This window comes from Loxodonta africana, chromosome 1, assembly GCF_030014295.1.
Source record: "Loxodonta africana isolate mLoxAfr1 chromosome 1, mLoxAfr1.hap2, whole genome shotgun sequence".
Lineage (NCBI taxonomy): Eukaryota > Metazoa > Chordata > Mammalia > Proboscidea > Elephantidae > Loxodonta > Loxodonta africana.
In genome coordinates this window covers 237,721,804-237,740,192 of record NC_087342.1, presented here as the reverse complement: position 1 = coordinate 237,740,192, position 18,389 = coordinate 237,721,804, and the positions used below count along the sequence as shown (strand labels likewise).

At 40.0% G+C, this 18,389-nt stretch overlaps 1 long non-coding RNA gene across 2 annotated transcripts in view; it reads right to left on the bottom strand.

Moving 5' to 3' along the window:
• The window catches only part of LOC135232701 (uncharacterized), a 37,272-nt gene that overhangs the window by 7,749 nt on the left and 11,134 nt on the right, over positions 1 to 18,389 (bottom strand). The window contains exon 3 of one of the 2 annotated variants that reach the window (XR_010323265.1): positions 17,240 to 17,377. This is a non-coding gene — a long non-coding RNA (uncharacterized LOC135232701). Of the gene's footprint in view, positions 1 to 4,631; positions 17,378 to 18,389 lie in introns of those variants that run through there. The other variant, XR_010323264.1, reaches the window with a different exon arrangement.

Sequence of the window (18,389 nt, the reverse complement as noted above, 5' to 3'; positions counted from 1 at the left end):
GTAATCAAACTTGCCAAAACCAAAGATAAAGAGAGAATTTTAAGAGCAGCAAGGGATAAACGAAAAGTCACCTACAAAGGACAGTCAATAAGAACAAGCTTGGGTTCCTCGGCAGAAACCATGCAGGCAAGAAGGCAATGGGATGACTTATACAAAGCATTGAAGGAAAAAATTGCCAGCCAAGAATCACATATCCAGCAAAACTGTCTCTCAAATATGAAGGTGAAATTAAGACATTTCCAGATAAACAGAAGTTTAAGGATTTCGTAAAAACCAAATCAAAACTACAAGAAACACTAAAGGGAGCTCTTCAGTTAGAAAATCAATAATATCAGGTATAGATCTAAGACTAGAACACTGCAGGGCAATCATATGTCAATCCAGGCCCGGAAATCACAGAAATAAATCAAGATAAAAAACGCTCAAAACCGGGAAACAATGACGTCATTATGTAAAAGAAGACAACATTAAAACAGTAAAGAGGGACCAAGAAACGTAGTCACAGATCTTTCACGTGGAGAGGAAGACTAGGTGCTATAAAGAAATAAAAGTTAGGTTTAAACTTAGAAAAATGGGGTAAATTTAGGGTAACCACAAAGGAGACTAATTATCCTATTCATCAAAACAAAATACAAGGAAAAAATAGAGACAAAATCAACAACAACGAATAAGAGGAAAAGATAATATATAAAGATATACTACTCAGCACAAAAATTAAATTGGAAAAAGAAACTGTCAACAACACACAAAAAAAAGACATCAAAATTACAGCACTAAGCTCATACCTATCCGTAATCGCAATGAACGTCAATGGACTGAATGCACCAATAAAGAGACAGAGTGGCAGAATGAATAAAGAAACATGATCCGTCTACATGCTGCCTACAAGAGACACACCCTAGACTTAGAGACATAAACAAACTAAAACTCAAAGGATAGAAAAAAATATATCAAGCAAACAACAATCAAAAAAGAGCAAGGGGGGAAATATTAATTTCTGACAAAATAGACGTTAAAGTTAAATCTACCACAAAGGATAAGGAAGGACACTATATATTGATTAAAGGGACAATCTACCAGAAGGATATAACCATATCAAATATTTATGCACCCAATGACAGGGCTGCAAGATACATAAAACAAACTCTAACAGCATTGAAAAGTGAGATAGACAACTCCACAATTCTAGCAGGACACTTCAACACATCACTTTTGGTGAAAGACAGGACTTCCAGTAAGAAGCTCAATAAAGACACGTAAGATCTAAATGCCACAATCAACCAACTTGACCTTATATACAGAATACTCCACCCAACAGCAGTCAAGTATACTTTCTTTTCTAGTGCACATGGAACATTCTCTAGAATAGACCACATATTAGGTCATAAAGCAAGCCTCAGCAGAATCCGAAACACTGAAATATTACAAAGCATCTTCTCTGACCATAAGGCCATAAAAGTGGAAATCAATAACAGGAAAAGCAGGGAAAAGAAATCAAATACTTGGAAACTGAACAGTACCCTGCTCAGAAAAGACTGGATTATAGAAGACATTAAGGACGGAATAAAGAAATTCATAGAATCCAATGAGAATGAAAATACTTCCTGTCAGAACCTTTGGGACACAGCAAAAGCAGTGCTCAGAGGTCAATTTATTTCAATAAATGCACACTTACAAAAAGAAGGGCCAAAATCAAAGAATTATCCCTACAACTTGAACAAATAGAGAGCAACAAAAGAAACCCTCAGACACTAGAAGAAAGGAAATAATAAAAATTAGAGCAGAACTAAATGAAATAGAAAACAGAAAAACAAATGAAAGAGTTAACAAGACGAAAAGCTGGTTCTTTGAAAAAATTAATAAAATTGATAAACCACTGGCCAAGTTGACAAAAGAAAAACAGGAGAGGAAGCAAATAACCCAAATAACAAATGAGATGGGCGATTATTACAACAGACCCAACTGAAATTAAAAAAATCATATCAGATTACTGTGAAAAATTGTACTCTAACAAACTTGAAAACCTAGACGACATGGGTGAATTCCTAGAAACACACTACCTACCTAAACTAACACAAACAGAGGTAGAACAACTAAATAGACCCATAACAAAAAAAGAGACTGAAAAGGTAATCAAAAAAGGCCCAAGAACAAAAAAAAAGCCCAGGCCCAGACACCTTCACTGCAGAGTTCTACCAAACTTTCAGAAAAGAGGTAACACCACTACTACTAAAGGTATTTCAGAACATAGAAAAGGGCGGAATACTCCTAAACTCATTCTATGAAGCAGTATATCCCTGGTACCAAAACCAGGTAAAGACTCCACAAAAAAAGAAAATTACAGAACTATATCTCTCATGAACTTAGATGCAAAAATCCTCAACAAAATTCTAGCCAATAGAATTCAACAACATATTAAAAAAATAATTCACCATGACCAAGTGGGATTCATACCAGATATGCAGGAATGGTTCAACATTAGAAAAACAATTAATGTAACCCATCATATAAATAAAACAAAAGACAAGAACCACATGATTTTATCAATTGATGCAGAAAAGGCATTTGACAAAGTCCAACACCCACTCATGATAAAGACTCTCAGCAATATAGGAATAGAAGGAAAATTTCTCAACATAATAAAGGGCATTTATACAAAGCCAACAGCCAACATCATCCTAAATAGAGAGAGCCTGAAAACACTCCCCTTGAGATCGGTAACCAGACAAGGATGCCCTTTACCACCACTCTTATTCAACATTGTGCTGGAGGTTCTAGCCAGAGCATTTAGGCTAGATAAAGAAATAAAGGGCATCCAGATTGGCAAGGAAGAAGTAAAAGTATCTCTATTCGCAGATGACATGATCTTATACACAGAAAACCCTAAGGAATCCTCAAGAAAACTACTGAAACTAATAGAAGAGTTTAGCAGAGTATCAGGATACAAGATAAACATAATCCAATCAGTTGGATTCCTCCACACCAACAAAAAGAATATCGAAGAGGAAATCACCAAATCAATACCATTTACAGTAGCCCCCAAGAAGATAAAATGCTTAGGAATAAATCTTACCAAAGATGTAAAAGACCTATACATAGAAGACTACAAGACACTACTGCAAGAAACCAAGAGACCTACATAAATGGAAAAATATATCTTGCTCATGGATAGGAAGACTTAACATTATAAAAATGTCTATTCTACCAAACGCAACCTATAGATACAATGCAATTCCGATCCAAATTCCACTGACATTTTTTCATGAGATGGAGAAACAAATCACCAACTTCATATGGAAGGGAAAGAGGCCCCGGATTAGAAAAGCATTACAGAATAAGAAGAACAAAGTGGGAGGCCTCACTCTACCTGATTTTAGAACCTATTATACCGCCACAGTACTTAAAACAGCCTGGTATTGGTAGAACAACAGATACATAGACCAATGGAACAGAATTGAGAATCCAGACATAAATCCATCCACATATGAGCAGCTGATTTTTGACAAAGGCCCAAAGTCAGTTAAATGGGGAAAAGACAGTCTTTTTAACAAATGGTGCTGGCATAACTGGATACCCATCTGCAAAAAAAATCAAACAAGACCCATACCTCACACCATGTACAAAAACTAACTCAAAATGGATCAAAGACCTAAATATAAAATCTAAAACGATAAAGATCATGGAAGAAAAATTAGGGACAACACTAGGAGCCCTAATACATGGCATGAACAGTATACAAAACATTATTAACAATGCAGAAGAGAAATCAGATAACTGAGAGCTCCTAAAAATCTATGCTCATCCAAAGACTTCACCAAAGGAGTAAAAAGATTACCTACAGACTGGGAAAAAGTTTTTAGCTATGACATTTCTGATCAGCATCTGATCTCTAAAATCTACATGATACTGCAAAAACTCAGCCACAAAAAGACAAATAACCCATTTAAAAAATGGGCAAAGGATATGAACAGACACTTCACTAAAGAAGACATTTAAGTAGTTAACAGATACATGAGGAAATGCTCACGATCATGAGCCATTAGAGAAATGCAAATCAAAACTACAATGAAATTCCATCTCACTCCAACAAGGCTGGCATTAATCCAAAAAACACAAAATAAGAAATGTTGGAGAGGTTGTGGAAAGACTGGAACACTTATACACTGCTGGTGGGAATGTAAAATGGTACAACCACTTTGGAAATCAATTTGTTGCTTCCTTAAAAAACTTGAAATAGAACTACCATATTATCCAGCAATACCACTCCCTGGAATATATCCTAGAGAAATAAGAGCCTTTGCACAAACAGATATACGCACACCCATATTTATTGCAGCACTGTTTACAATAGCAAAAAGATGGAAGCAACCAAGGTGCCCATCAACGGATGAGTGGATAAATTATGGTGTATTCATACAATGGGATTTTACTCATTGATAAAGAACAATGATGAATCCATGAAACATTTCATAACATGGAGGAATCTGGAAGGCATTATGCTGAGTGAAATTAGTTGCCAAAGGACAAATATTGTATGAGACCACTATTATAAGAACTTGAGAAACTGTTTAAACAGAGAAGAGAATATTCTTTCATGGTTATGAGAGGGGGTAGGGAGGGAGGGTGGGGGAGGGTTTTCACGAATTAGATAGTAGATAAGAACTATTTTAGGTGAAGGGAAAGACAACGCACAATACAGGAGAGGTCAGCACAACCGGACTAAACCAAAAGCAAAGAAGTTTCCTGAATAAACTGAATGCTTCAAAGATCAGCGTAGCAGGGGCAGGGGTTTGGGGACCATGGTTTCAGGAGACATCTAAGTCAATTGGCATAATAAAATCTATTAAGAAAACATTCCGCATCCCACTATTAAGAGTGGCGTCTGGGGTCTTAAACGCTAGCAAGCAGCCATCTAAGATGCATCAGTGGGTCTCAACCCATCTGGAGCAAAGGAGAATGAAGAATACCAAAGACACGAGGTAATTATGAACGCAAGAGGCAGAAAGGGCCACATAAAGCAGAGACTACATTAGACTGAGACCAGAAGAACTAGATGGCACCTGGCTACAACCAGTAACTGCCCTGACAGGGAACAAAACAGAGAACCTCCAAGTGAGCAGGAAAGCAGTGGGATGCAGACCCAAAATTCTTATAAAAAGACCAGAATTAATGGTCTGACTGACACTAGAAGGACCCCGAGGTCATGGCCCCCAGACCTTCTGTTAGCCCAAGACAGGAATCATTCCCAAAGCCAACTCTTCAGACAGGGATTGGACTGGACCATGGGATAGAAAATGATACTGGGGAAGAATAAGCTTCTCGGATCAAGTAGACACAGGAGACTATGTTGGCATCTCCCGTCTGAAGGAGAGATGAGAGGGTAGAGGGGGTCAGAAGCTGGTGGAATAGACACGAAAAGAAAGAGCAGAGGGAAGGGGTGTGCTGTCTCATTAGGGGGAGAGCAATTAGGAGTATACAGCAAGGTGTTTATAAATTTTTATATGAGAGTCTGACTTGATTTGTAAACTTTCACTTAAAGCACAAAAATTTTTTTAAAAAAAGCATACTTAGTATTTATTTCTGCTATTACTGTGCTCTCCATTTGTGTGGATCCAAATTTCCTCCTGGTATCATTTTCCTGCACCTTGAAGGACTTCTTTTAACATTTCTTATAGCACATGTTTGCTGTCAATGAATTAGATAAGCTTTTGTTTATCTAAAAAAAAAAAAAAATTTTTTGCCTTCAGTTTCGAAAACTATTTGTGCTGGGTATGGAATTCTGGGTTGACAGGTTTTAATTTTTTTTTTTCTTTCAGTCACTCCATTCTCTTCTAGCTTGCACAGTATCTGACAAGAAATTTAGGCACCAGAGACAAGAGAACATTCAGAGAAGGACTGGGCCTTCAAGTCATCAATGTGCCCTGTGAGAGGCTCCAGATGTGGCCACTAGGGAACAAAGTATGGGAGAAAGACCGCTCTTGCTCCTCCTGCCAGAGGTTTAAAATTCAGGGCTTGTAAAGGGACCCTCATTGAGTAACTGTGCAACTGCCCTTGTTTTTTATGACCACACCAGAGCAGCACCATTTCTAGCTCTGAAAGGAATGCTGAGTTGTTCTCCAGGCCAGTGTTGCTCAAATTTTAATATGTGCGTGGGCAACCTAAAATCTTATTACATTCCAGGCTCTGACACAACACCTCAGGCCTTGGTGTGAATATCTGCTCTTCTTCCCACTCCAGGGGGTCAAGGTGCTGCTGGACCCCCTAGGGAGCAGGCTTGGGGCAGCAATGCTGAGGACACAGACCAAGGCCCGATCCACCGGGTCCTTCCCAGGACTTGTGACTCTAGTGGCTCTCATGTTCAATGGTCTGTGAGAGGCCCCGACGGCTCTCACCGCTTTCGTGTTCAATTGTATGAGAGAGGCCCCGACAGCCCTCACTGCTCTTGTGTTCTGTCAAAAGGCCCCGACAGCTCTCACTGATTTTGTGTTCAAGTTTATGAGATGGACTCCGACAGCCCTCACTGCTCTTGTGTTCTATCGTATGTGAGGGGCCCCAACAGCCCTCACTGCTTTCATGTGAGAGGCCCTGACACAGAAAAGAGCACCCACAGCTAGAAACTCCCACATTGACTGAGAGGATGTCTCGAATGGAGGACCTGAAACTGAGGCTTTTATAGAGGGCCTCACTGGAAGTGTGGGGACTTCCCCAACTTCTGAGACAGGCCTAGAGCCAAAAAGACACAGTGGCAGCTCCCTCAAAATGCTGTGATCACATGCAGGCCCATACTGAGCACCCACTCTGAGCTGACACTAAGCGGAGCACTTGTAGATACGGCATCATTCCAGTTTTCACTATTTAATGATTTTTCCAAAGGAATGCCCCCAACTACACATCAACATGTTACTATAGGTCTGGGGAATATTATAAAGTTGTTATTCACAAATTCCAGTTTCTTTTGTCTGCATATTCCCAATCCCCCTCCTACCCTGAGATTTCACTCTGCCAGCTGTAAGACTTACCTTCTCACTCTCATTATTCAAACCTCCCCCCACCCAGAAGACAGGCATCTTACCCAAGGTTGCCAGTGCTGCATGCCATTGAGTCAATTCCAACTGACAGTGACCCTACAGGACAGAGTAGAACCGCCCCATAGGGTTTCCAAGTCTGTGCCCCCACATATCTGAAAAGCAGTGGAACATTGCCTGATAACAGTGCTGGAAGATGAACCACTCAGGTTGGAAGGCACTCAAAAGATGACTGGGGAAGAGCTGCCTCCTCAAAGGAGAGTCAACCTTAATGACATGGATGGAGTCAAGCTTTCAGAACATTTCGTTTGCTGATGTAGAACCATTCAAAATGAGAAGAAACAGCTGTAAACATCCATTAATAATCAGAACCTGGAATGTACAAAGTATGAATCTAGGAAAATTAGAAATCATCAAAAATGAAATGGAATGCATAAACATTGATATCCTAGGCATTAGTGAGCTGAAATGGATTGGTACTGGCCATTTTGAATCAGACAATCATATAGTTTGCTATGCCGGAATGACAACATGAAGAGGAACCTTGGGTAAGCCACCTCTCCTCTTGAAATTTCACTTTCTTCATCTGCAATTTTTCCACCTCACAGACTTGTTGGGAGAACTCTTAGCTAATCCATGCAAAGTGGTTAGCACATTGCTGGGTACAGAGCAAGGCCTCAGTAATTTTACCCAGAATTGTACTTTCTAGATCTATCCTGAAGTACAATGCTGTCAGTGACAGGATAATATCCATACGTCTACAAAGACCAGTTAATACAAGTATTATTCAAGTTTATGAACCAACCACTAAGGCCAAAGACGAAAAAATTGAAGATTTTTACAAACTTCTGCAGTTTGAAACTGATCAAAAACGCATTGATAATTACTGGCAAATGGAATTCGAAAGTTGGAAACAAAGGAGGAGGATTGGTAGATGGAAAACATGGCCTTGGTGATAGAAATGATGCTGGAGATCGCATGATAGAATTTTGTAAGACCAATGACTTCTTCATTGCAAATATCTACTTTCACATAAACGGCGACTATACACATGGACCTCATGAGATGGAACACACAGGAGTCAAATTGACTATGTCTGTGGAAACACATGACGGAAAAGCTCAATATCATCAGTCAGAACAAGGCCAGGGGCCGACTGTGGCACAGACCATCAATTGCTCATACGCAAGTTCAAGTTGAAGCTGAAGAAAATTAGAACAAGTCTACAAGAGCCAAAGTACGACCTTTAGTATATCCTACCTGAATTTAGAGACCATCTCAAGAATACATTTGTCTTTTGTTTCCATTTCATTCTGTTCAAAATATTTTCTAACTTCCTTTAAGTTTTTCTATTTTACCCATGGCTTATAGAAATGTACCGTTTAATTTTCAAGCGTTTAGAGATTTTCTTGTTATCTTTCCTTTATTGGTTTCTAGTTTAATTCCATTATAGAAACATACTTTGTATCATTTCATTTGTTTTTGACTTGTTAAGGTTTTTTAATGACTTTAGATGTAGTCTATTTATGTGTGTCTTAGTTACCTAGTACTGCTATAATAGAATACCACAAGTGAACAGCTTTAACAAAGAGAAATTTATTCTTTCACAGTCTAGGGGGCTAGAAGCTTGAATTCAGGGCATCAGCTCCAGGGGATGGCTTTCTCTCTCTGTCAGCTGTGGAGGAAGGTCCTTGTCATCAGTCTCTTCCTGGGGGAGGAGCTTCTCAGAGCAGGGATCCCAGGTCCAAAGGACACGCTATTCTCCTGGCTCTTGTTTCTTGGTGGTATGAGGTCCCCATGTCTCTCTGCTCGCTCCTCTCTTTTATATCTCAAAAGACACAACCTAATCTTGTAGATTGAGTCCTGCCTCATTAACATAACTGCCTCTAATTCCACCTCATTAACATCATAGACGTAGTATTTACAACACACAGGAAAATAACAGCAGATGACAAAATTGTGGACAATCACACAATACTGGGAATCATGGACTATCCAAATTGACATGCATTTTTGGGGGACACAATTCGATTAACGACAATGTGCATATTTCATACGCTCTTGAAAAGAACATATATCCTGCTGTTGTTGGGCGGAGGGTTCTATAGACCTAGTGACTGATATTTTTGTTAATTTTCTGTGTATGTGTTCTATCGCTTACTAAGACGGGAGTGTTCAAATCTTCAACTACAATGGCAAATTTACCTTTTCCTCTTTTCAGTTTGTCAGCTTTTGCTTCATGAATTTTGAAGCTCTCTTTTTAGGTATCTTCTTTGTAAATTGACCTTTTGTCATTATGCAATATCCCTCTTTATCCTTGGTAATTATATTTGCTCTGAATTTTATTTTGTCTCATATTAATAGCGACATTCCAGCTTTCTTTTTATTGGTATTTGTATGGTGTATCTTTTTTTCATCCTTTTGGTTTTAACTAATCCATATAGTTTTATTTGAAATGAGTTTCTTCTGGAGAGCACAGAGTTGGGTTCTTTTATTATTATTCTATCTTTAATTGATATGTTTAGACCATTTATATTTAACGTACTTATTGATGTTTATATTTATGTCTACCATTTTATTTTTGTTTTCTGCTTCTGTCTTCTTTTTCATTCCTGTTTCTTCTTTTCTGCTTTCTTTTGCATTGTTTGAACATTTAATAGTATTCTATCTGTTGTGTTTACTATATCTCTTTTTATAATTTTTAAGTGATTGTTCAATAGATTACCTATATAAAATTCACTTTTCATGATATACTTGTTGTTGTTGTTCTTAGGTGCCGTTGAGTCTGTTCCGACTCATAGCGACCCTATGCGCAACAGAACAAAACATTGCCTGGTCCTGAGCCACACTCACAATCATTGCATGTTTGTTGGAACATCTCAGTTGGTATTCCGTCAATTCCCAGAGCCTTGTTTTTCGCCAATGCTAAGGAGCCCTGGTGGTGCAGTAGTTAAGCTCGCGGCTGCTCAGAAGTTGATGGTTCAAGCCCACCAGCTGCTCCACAGTAGAGCGACGTGGCAGTCTGCTTCCGTAAGGAAACCCTACGGGGCGGTCCCACTCTGTTCTGGAGGGTCACTAGGAATTGGAATCGACTTGACCGCAACAGGTTTCTTTTATGTTGTTTTTTCCTGTGTGAGTTGAGATTTTCCTGGTTCTTTGTAAGCAGTGTTGTTTTGGGTTTTATTTGAATATTATAAAAGCCTGGATCTTGTTTTAACTTGCATGAATTTTTTGTTTCTTTTGGCGAGTAATCAACCAAATTGGGTTCATGCCACAAGTTCCTCCCAGCCTCCTGTGGGTTGTGATTCCAATGTTAGTTCATTGTCTATGCCTTCACAGTGGTACTCCTATCTGCCTCAGGTATGTGTCATCCAGTGGCCAGTCTTGGACCTGAGTGGCAGTCTATCCCATAGTTCAGTACTCAAGGTCTATGGCATGTTGTTTAGGGTTGGAGTCATGCGTGCACAGCCTAGGAGTGTGCCAAAGCATTCATAAACAACATTGTGAGGTCTTCCCTCTGCAATCTCCCTGGTGCTCTCTGGTTCCTTGTTGTTAGGTTGCTGTTAGGGGCCATCGAGTTGGTTCCGAGTCATAGTGACCATATGCACAACAGAACGAAACACTGCCAGGGCCTGTGCCATCCTTATGATCATTGTTATGCTTGAGCCCATTGTTGCAGACACCGTGTCAATCCATCTCGTTGAGGGTCTTCCTCTTTTTCACTGACCCTCTACTTTACCAAGCATGATGCCCTTCTCCAGGGGCTGATCCCTTCTGATAACATGTCCAAAGTACGTGAGGTGAAGTCTCGCCATCCTTGCTTCCAAGAGCATTCTGGCTGTACTTCCTCCAAGACAGATTTGTTTGCTGTTTTGGCAGTCCATGGTATATTTAATATTATTCACCAGCACCACAATTCAAAGGCTTCGATTCTTCTTCAGTCTTCCTTATTCATTCTCCAGCTTTCCCATGCACACGGGAAACACCATGGCTTGGGTCAGGTGCACTCTAGCCCCCAAGGTGACATCTTTGCTTTTTAACACTTGAAAGAGATCTCTTGCAGCCGATTTGCCCAATGCAATGCATCTTTTGATTTCTCGACTGCTATTTCCATGGCTGTTGATTGTGGATCTAAGTAAAATGAAATCCTTGACAACTTTAATCTTTTCTCCGTTTATCTTGATGTTGCCCATTGGTCCAGTTGTGAGGATTTTTATTTTCTTTATGTTGAGGTGTAATCCATACTGAAGGCTGTAGTCTTTGTAAGTGCTTCAAGTCCTCTTTACTTTCAGCAAGCAAGGCTGTGTCATCTGCACAACGCAGGTTGTCAATGAATCTTCCTCCAATCCTGATGCCCAATTCTTCTCCATAGAGTCCAGCTGATTCCTTAGGATTCCCTGTCTAGTTCTCCTGTCAGGAAGATCTAGCTTCAACTACTCCACACTGCTGCCATTTCTCATGACTGCACCTGCATCAGGGCGAAGCTTCTGGAGGAGAGACAGAAATGATATAACAGGGGCTTGCCCCACCCTCTTGGGACTTCGGTTCCTTCTGTCAGAGAGGAGGTATCTCCTCCATCAGTGTTTTAGCACCTGTGGCCTCTGCTGGACCACTGCTATTGCAGGACTGCCCGGGGACCACAGAACAGATGGAGAAAGAAGAGTGAGGCATTTCCCCCGCTCTTGCTGAATGTTAGGAATCCCATTTCCCAGTCAGAGCCCAAAGGCTTCTCCTGGAGCTGTTTCTATCCATATCCACTAACCCACTCCTCTCCTCACATACGATGACAATTGCATACTTAACATGGCAGCAGTCTCAACCACCATCTCTTTTTTTTTTTTTAAGTAAAAGATGTTGTTCCTTAACCGAGAACTGAAGCCACTCGCAAAGTGGGCCTTTCAGCCAAAGATTAGACAGACCTTTAAAACAAACAATAACACATGTGAGGAACGTGCTTCTTAGTTGAATCAAGTATACGAGACCGAGTGGGCAACACTGGTGGTTGGAACCACCAACCTTTCAGTTTTGCGGCTAAGCTCTTAACCACTGCGCCACTAGGGCTCCTTCATATTTGTTAATAAGCACTCAGAAAATTGCTTTTCAAATTAATCTTGGTTTTTCTTTCATACAAAAGTATTTATTGGGTGCCCATTTATGACAAGGTGCAGTCCTGGTGGTGCAGTGGCTAAGAGCTTGGCTGCTAACCAAAAGGTCAGCAGTTCGAATCCAACAGCCACTCCTTGGAAACCCTATGGGGCAGTTCTACGCTGTCCTGTAGGGTCGCTATGAGTCGGAATGGACTCGATTGCAACAGGTTTGTGTTTGTTTGTTTGTTTTTTACGACAAGGCAGGTACTGGACAATGTCGGAGATACAAAGATCAAAACGATAGCTCTCCCTCACCCCTGCTACTCTGGAGTTTACTGTCTAGTGAGGGAAACAAAGATTCCCAATAATTTTAAACGCAAGGTTTACAAAGGAGATAAGAAGGTTGTTAAAACATAAATTAGTGGTTGAGTGGATGAGATCATTTTTTACATATTTTCTACCATATAAATTCATTAGGTTTCACAGGAAAAGAAAATCAACAATCCCACATGCTGAGATGACACAGCCCTTGGAATTATCAGACGAAAGACTTCAGTTATTATAATAATGATCCTTGAAATGGACGGAAAGAGAAATTATCAGAAAAGAAGACATTCAAATAGCTAGAACTGAGCTAAGAGATTATTCTCAATTAATGAAAAGATCTTGAGTCTGTAAAGAAAGAAGTTGAAATATGGGCATTCATTAAGGCTACTGATTAATGGGTGTGCATTTTAAATATGTTTCTAATGTTAAAGTTTCCAGATTTCTCATTTAGAGAGAGAATCCTGTTAATGAGAACACGCTGTCTCTGAGTAGTCTTATTTACCTGGGTTTTACCCGGGTACGGCCTGGACAAAGGCTGATGGACAAGCACACCTACAGTATGGTTGTTATTACTTAACAGCACACACTCTGAGGATACACGTTATTTCTAAAACCACCGCGGTCAGACCACAGGGGAAAACTCAGCTACTCTGGAGAGAAAAAGCAAGATAACCTTCTGCAAGGTTTCCTATTCCGGCAGGCATTCTAAGGTGCCCTATATTTCTAAAGCTTTTAAAAGCCCACACAATTAAGGAGAAAATATTTTCTAAGCAAAAAGACACATACATATCCTATCATTATGGTAAAACTGGAAACAGGTGCCACACTACATGGTGCCTGCACACGTCCTGTGCTGTGAAAGGGTATTGGGAAACCTGACAGATTTTAGGACTAGGAGTCTGTCTCCTTTGCTTTGTATTCAATCTCACTGGTAGCCTTTAAATATTAATGAGATATTTTAAACATTTCAAAGGATTTTACTCCTTTTTATTAGACAAATAGACTTCTCAGAAACCTGAAATTTTTCAACTCATTCTTTGAGAATTACTTAGGTTGGGTGAGTAGAAATCACCTATAAAAATTCATTTGTGTGTAAGTGTGTGGAGGGGTCTGCGTGTGTGCATGTAGATGTGTGTAGTGTGAATGTGTGCATGTGGGTATGTGTGTACCTGTATGTTTGTATGCATGTGTACACGTGTGTGCGTGTAGATGTGTGTAGTGTGAATGTGTGCATGTGAGAATGTGTGCACCTGCATGTTTGTATGCATGTGTGCATGTGTGTGCATGTGGATGTGTGTAGTATGAATGTGTGTGTGTGCACACGTGGATGTGTGTAGTGTGAATGTGGGTATGTGTGCACGGTTGTGTGCATGTGTGTGTCCATGTATGCATGTATATGTGTGTGTATGTGTGTACATGTGTACTGTGTGTGCATGTGTGTATGTGTGTATGTGTGTGTGTGTCAGTTTCAAGTATTCTCAAAACCAGGCTGAAGGTAGTCTGTGGGTTTTATGCAGCTCTGAAGCAAATATCTGATGAAATGAAATTACTTTCTTCACACCACTGTAGTTGGGAATATTTCTTCTCAGGAGGCATCTAGTACCAACAGATCCAGAAAAGTTAATAATTGGTTGCCGTGATAGGAGAGTTGTGTGGGATGGTTCATGACTGATGCATGAATTATGTGGTAGCTCTATCAGTAGACTCCCACTCTGATAAGGTCTACCCCAAAACCCAGGTTAGCATAACGTATAAAAAACTGTGTGAACTTTATTTCATCTCAGAAAACATTGATTCATATGTGTGCTGTTGATTTTACCTTCCCCCTCCTTCCGCCCAGCTCTCCCTCTAATGCCCTTTCTCCTCCTTTCTCAATTCCTCCCTCCCTTCCTTATCACTCTCTCCTCCTGACCCTGGTTTCTATTTCTCACTTTCTCCTCTGTTGTCTCTTCTACTCTCCCTCATACAATCCTTACCTGACCATAACAAATCAACTGAAAATTATTAATTTTATTCTGTTCTTATACTATTGGTCAGCTAAACACTTTCTCTCTAAAAATCTGTAATTTTTTCCCTAGTTTCCTGAGTCTTCAATTTCTCAGTGGAAAAATGTTGAAGGTTCTCTGCTGTTTCTTAGGAGACACATTGCCAAATATTTTTATAAACCCACGGCAATGCTTTGTTTTTTCAAGTGGAAATCGCTGCGGGTAAAGCGCCCTCACCACTCATGTGGTCTGAGTCAAAAATGTGAACTGGTTAAACGACCTATTTTCATTTGTTGTTATTACTGAGCATACTACGTAGATGTTCTCTAAATACCTCAGTTCACACAGAGAAACATTAAATAGTTCTAAGGGGGTTTTTTGAAGACGGGGTTACTTTTAAAACATTAAATAATTCTAATAATTACTTTCACTAAACAAACTAAACCTAAAGCAAGCAGAAGGAAAACATTAAAGATTAGAGCAGAAATCAGTGAAACAGGGAAAAGAAAAACAATAGAGAAAATCAATAAAACCCCAAAGTTAGTTCTTTGAAAAGAATAACAAAATTGATAAAGCTTTATCTAGACTGACCAAGAAAAAAAGAGAGAAGACTCAAATGACTGATACCAGGAATGAAAGACGACACATCACTACAAAGCTTGTAAAAATAAAAAAACATTATAAGGGAACACTATGAACAATTGTATGTCAAACAATTACTTAACTTGAGTGAAATGGACACATTTCTAGAAAGACAAACTATCAAAACTGACTTAAAAAGAAATAGAAACTCTGAATAGGACTATAACAAGATTGAATTATTAATTTAAAAAAAATTCCCCCCCCCCAAAAAGTCCAGGCCCAGATAGTAAATTCTACCAAATAGTTAAAGAAAAATTAATATCAATTCTTTACAAACTCTCCCAAAACACAGAAGAGGAGGGAACACTTTTCAACTTATTCTGTAAGTATTACCCTGATGCTAAATCCAGACAAAGGCATCACAAGAAACGAAACTATCGACCAATAACTCTTGAATATAGATATGGAAATTCTCAACAAACTGAATATAGCAACAGATAAAAGGGGATTACATACCATGCCAAGAGGGATTCATCCCAAATATTTGTAATGTAAAAACCACAAGATCATTTCGTGGACACAGAAAAAGCATTTGACAAAGTCAAAAAGACAAAGTCAAAAGCTTTATGATAAAAACACTCTACCAACTAGGAATGGAAGGAGTCTTCGTCAGCCTGATAAAGACTGAATGTTTCTCCCTAAGATCAGGAACACGAGAAGGATGCCCGTCTCACCACTTCCATCAACACTGCACTGGAGATTCTAGTCTGGAAAATTAGGCAAGAAAGAGAGAGAAGAGAGAAAAAAAAACAGCATCAAGATTGGAAAGAAAGAAGTAAAACTATATTTGCAGATGACATGATATTCCCAGAAAAAAAAGTATGCAGAAAATTCTAAAGAATCCACACACACACACACAAAAAAAACTGTTGGAACTAATAAATCAGTTCAGCAAAGTTACAGGGTAAAGATCAATATAGAAAAATCAATTATATTTCTACACACTAGAAATTAACAAACCAAAAATGAAATTAAGAAAACAATTTCATCTATAATAGCATCAAAAAGAATAAAATACTTAGAAATAAATGTAACAAAAAGGTACAAGTAAACTGACACCTATAGAATATTGCTAAAAGAAATTCAAGAATGTCTAAAATAATGGAGAGACACCCCTTGTTTGTGGACTAGAAAAGTTGCTAAGTTTGTTAAGATAGCAATATTCCCTAAATTGATGTACAAATTCAATTCAATCCCCATCAAAATCCTAGCAAGATGGGTTTTTTTGTTTGTTTTGTTTTTTTCTCCAGAAATTGGTAAGCTTATCCTAAAATTCACATGGAAACTCAAGAGACTCAGAATAGCCAAAACAATCTTGGAAAAGAACAAGGTTGGAAGACTAACTTCCTGGTTTCAAAGCGTAGTACAAAGCTGCAGTCATGAAGAGAGTGTGGTACCAGGATATGGACAGAAACTGAGCATCTAGAGACAAACCCTCACGTGGATTTTTCCACGACTGCCCAGACAACTCAAGGGGAAAGGAGAATTTTTCAACCAACAGTGCTGGGAGAACTGGACACCCACATGCACAAGAATGAAGTTGGGCCCAGGCCTCCTTCCTCATGTCAGAGACAAAAATTACCTCCATGTGGATCAGAGGCCTAAACGGAGGAGCTAAACCTATGAAACTCTTAAAAGAAAACGTAGAAGTCAATCTTTATGATTTTGGGTTAGGTAAAGAATTCTTAGATATGATATCAAAAGCACAACAACAACAACAACAACAAAAAAAAACCAGATAAATCGCACTGCATTAAAATTAAAAACTTTTGTGTTTCAAAGACCACCACCAGGAAAATGAAAAGACAACCCACAGAATGGGGGAAAAAAAAAATCATATATTTGATAAGTGGCTTGTATCCGGAAATCACCAAAACACTCTTACAACTCAAGCCCAGATAAACCAGTTAGAACTGGACAAAGTACCTGAATAGACATCTCTCCAAAGAAGATACGCAAACGGCCAGTAGGCACAGGGAAAGTTGCTCAGTGTCATTAGCCATTAGGGAAATGAGTATCTAAACCACAGCGAGATACCACTTCATACCCACTAGGACGGTTATAATAAAGAAGACAGATAACAGCAAGTCTTCATGGCGATTTGTAGACGCTGCATCGTGCCAGGTTGTGCTCTGCGCTATGCAGCCCGGCCTCTGCTTGCCCCATACGTTACCTCGCTCAGCCAGCTCCGTCTGCCCGCCTTTCTCCTTGGTGAGCCATGACCAGTAGCGGGGCGTGGGTTGTGGGGCTGGAGAGACAGGTTTCTATGTTTCTGGATGGTCAGGGCTTTCTGAACAACTTTTACTGGTACCTAGATCAAAACAAAAGGCCATGGAAGTGACTGACTAGATAGAAATGCACCTCTCTGAGGTGTCTGCTTACATCCTGGGGGCGGGGGAGGTAGGGGGTGAGACCTGGAGCAGAATCCCTAAGGAGACTTTGTTTACATTCAGAGGACTAAATTTCTGTCCCTCTCTGGGGAGGTGAGGGAGGCTCCCAGACTCACGTTTTTCAGGTTCCCCATCTACAGTACAGACCTCAGGCCCTATAGGGGTATCTGCCTGGTTCTCATCACATCCCCGCAGAAAGGGGCAGACATTGCTGTCGGTAACGCTCCATCTGCCCCGGCTGCAGAAACTCCTGTTGACTTTCAGGACGTGAATAATTACCAAGAGTAAACACTGATGAGGGTTGTGTCCATTTCTCCCCCTGCCACTCTCAGAATCCGTTCTAGCTACCCAGACATGCATGCTGCCCTACAGATGGGTATGAGGGGGTGGCCCTGAACAAAGTGGGTGTCCCGACTAAACCCCAGCCCTGCTAAAACACACGTGTTCACGGCCTGCTCGTCCTGTCTGAAAAGGCGCTGGTTCTGACTCCGCAGCTTTACACGGTCTTCTCTGTAAAACTGGGTAGCGGGGCAGGTTACCCAACCCAATGCCGTCCAGTCAATTCCGTTAGGTGACATTTATCATTGAAATAAGCATACAGCAGGGACTGGAGCAGCACACCTATCTTCACAGAAAACACTCTGTAAGCTGTAACAGTTCTAAAAATAAGCCTAAACCCACTGCCATGGAGTCAATTCTGACTCACAGCGACACTACAGGACAGAATAGAACTGGCCCACGGGGTTTCCAAGGCTGCAATCTCTACCGAAGCTGACGACCATATCTTTCTCCCTTGGAGAGGCTGGTGGGTTTGAATTGACAACCATCTTGTTAATAGCCAAACGCTAAACCATTGCACCACCAGGGCTCCTTATGTCTTGTCTTGGATACAAGCTCTTTATCAGATATATATTTTACAAATATTTTCTCCCA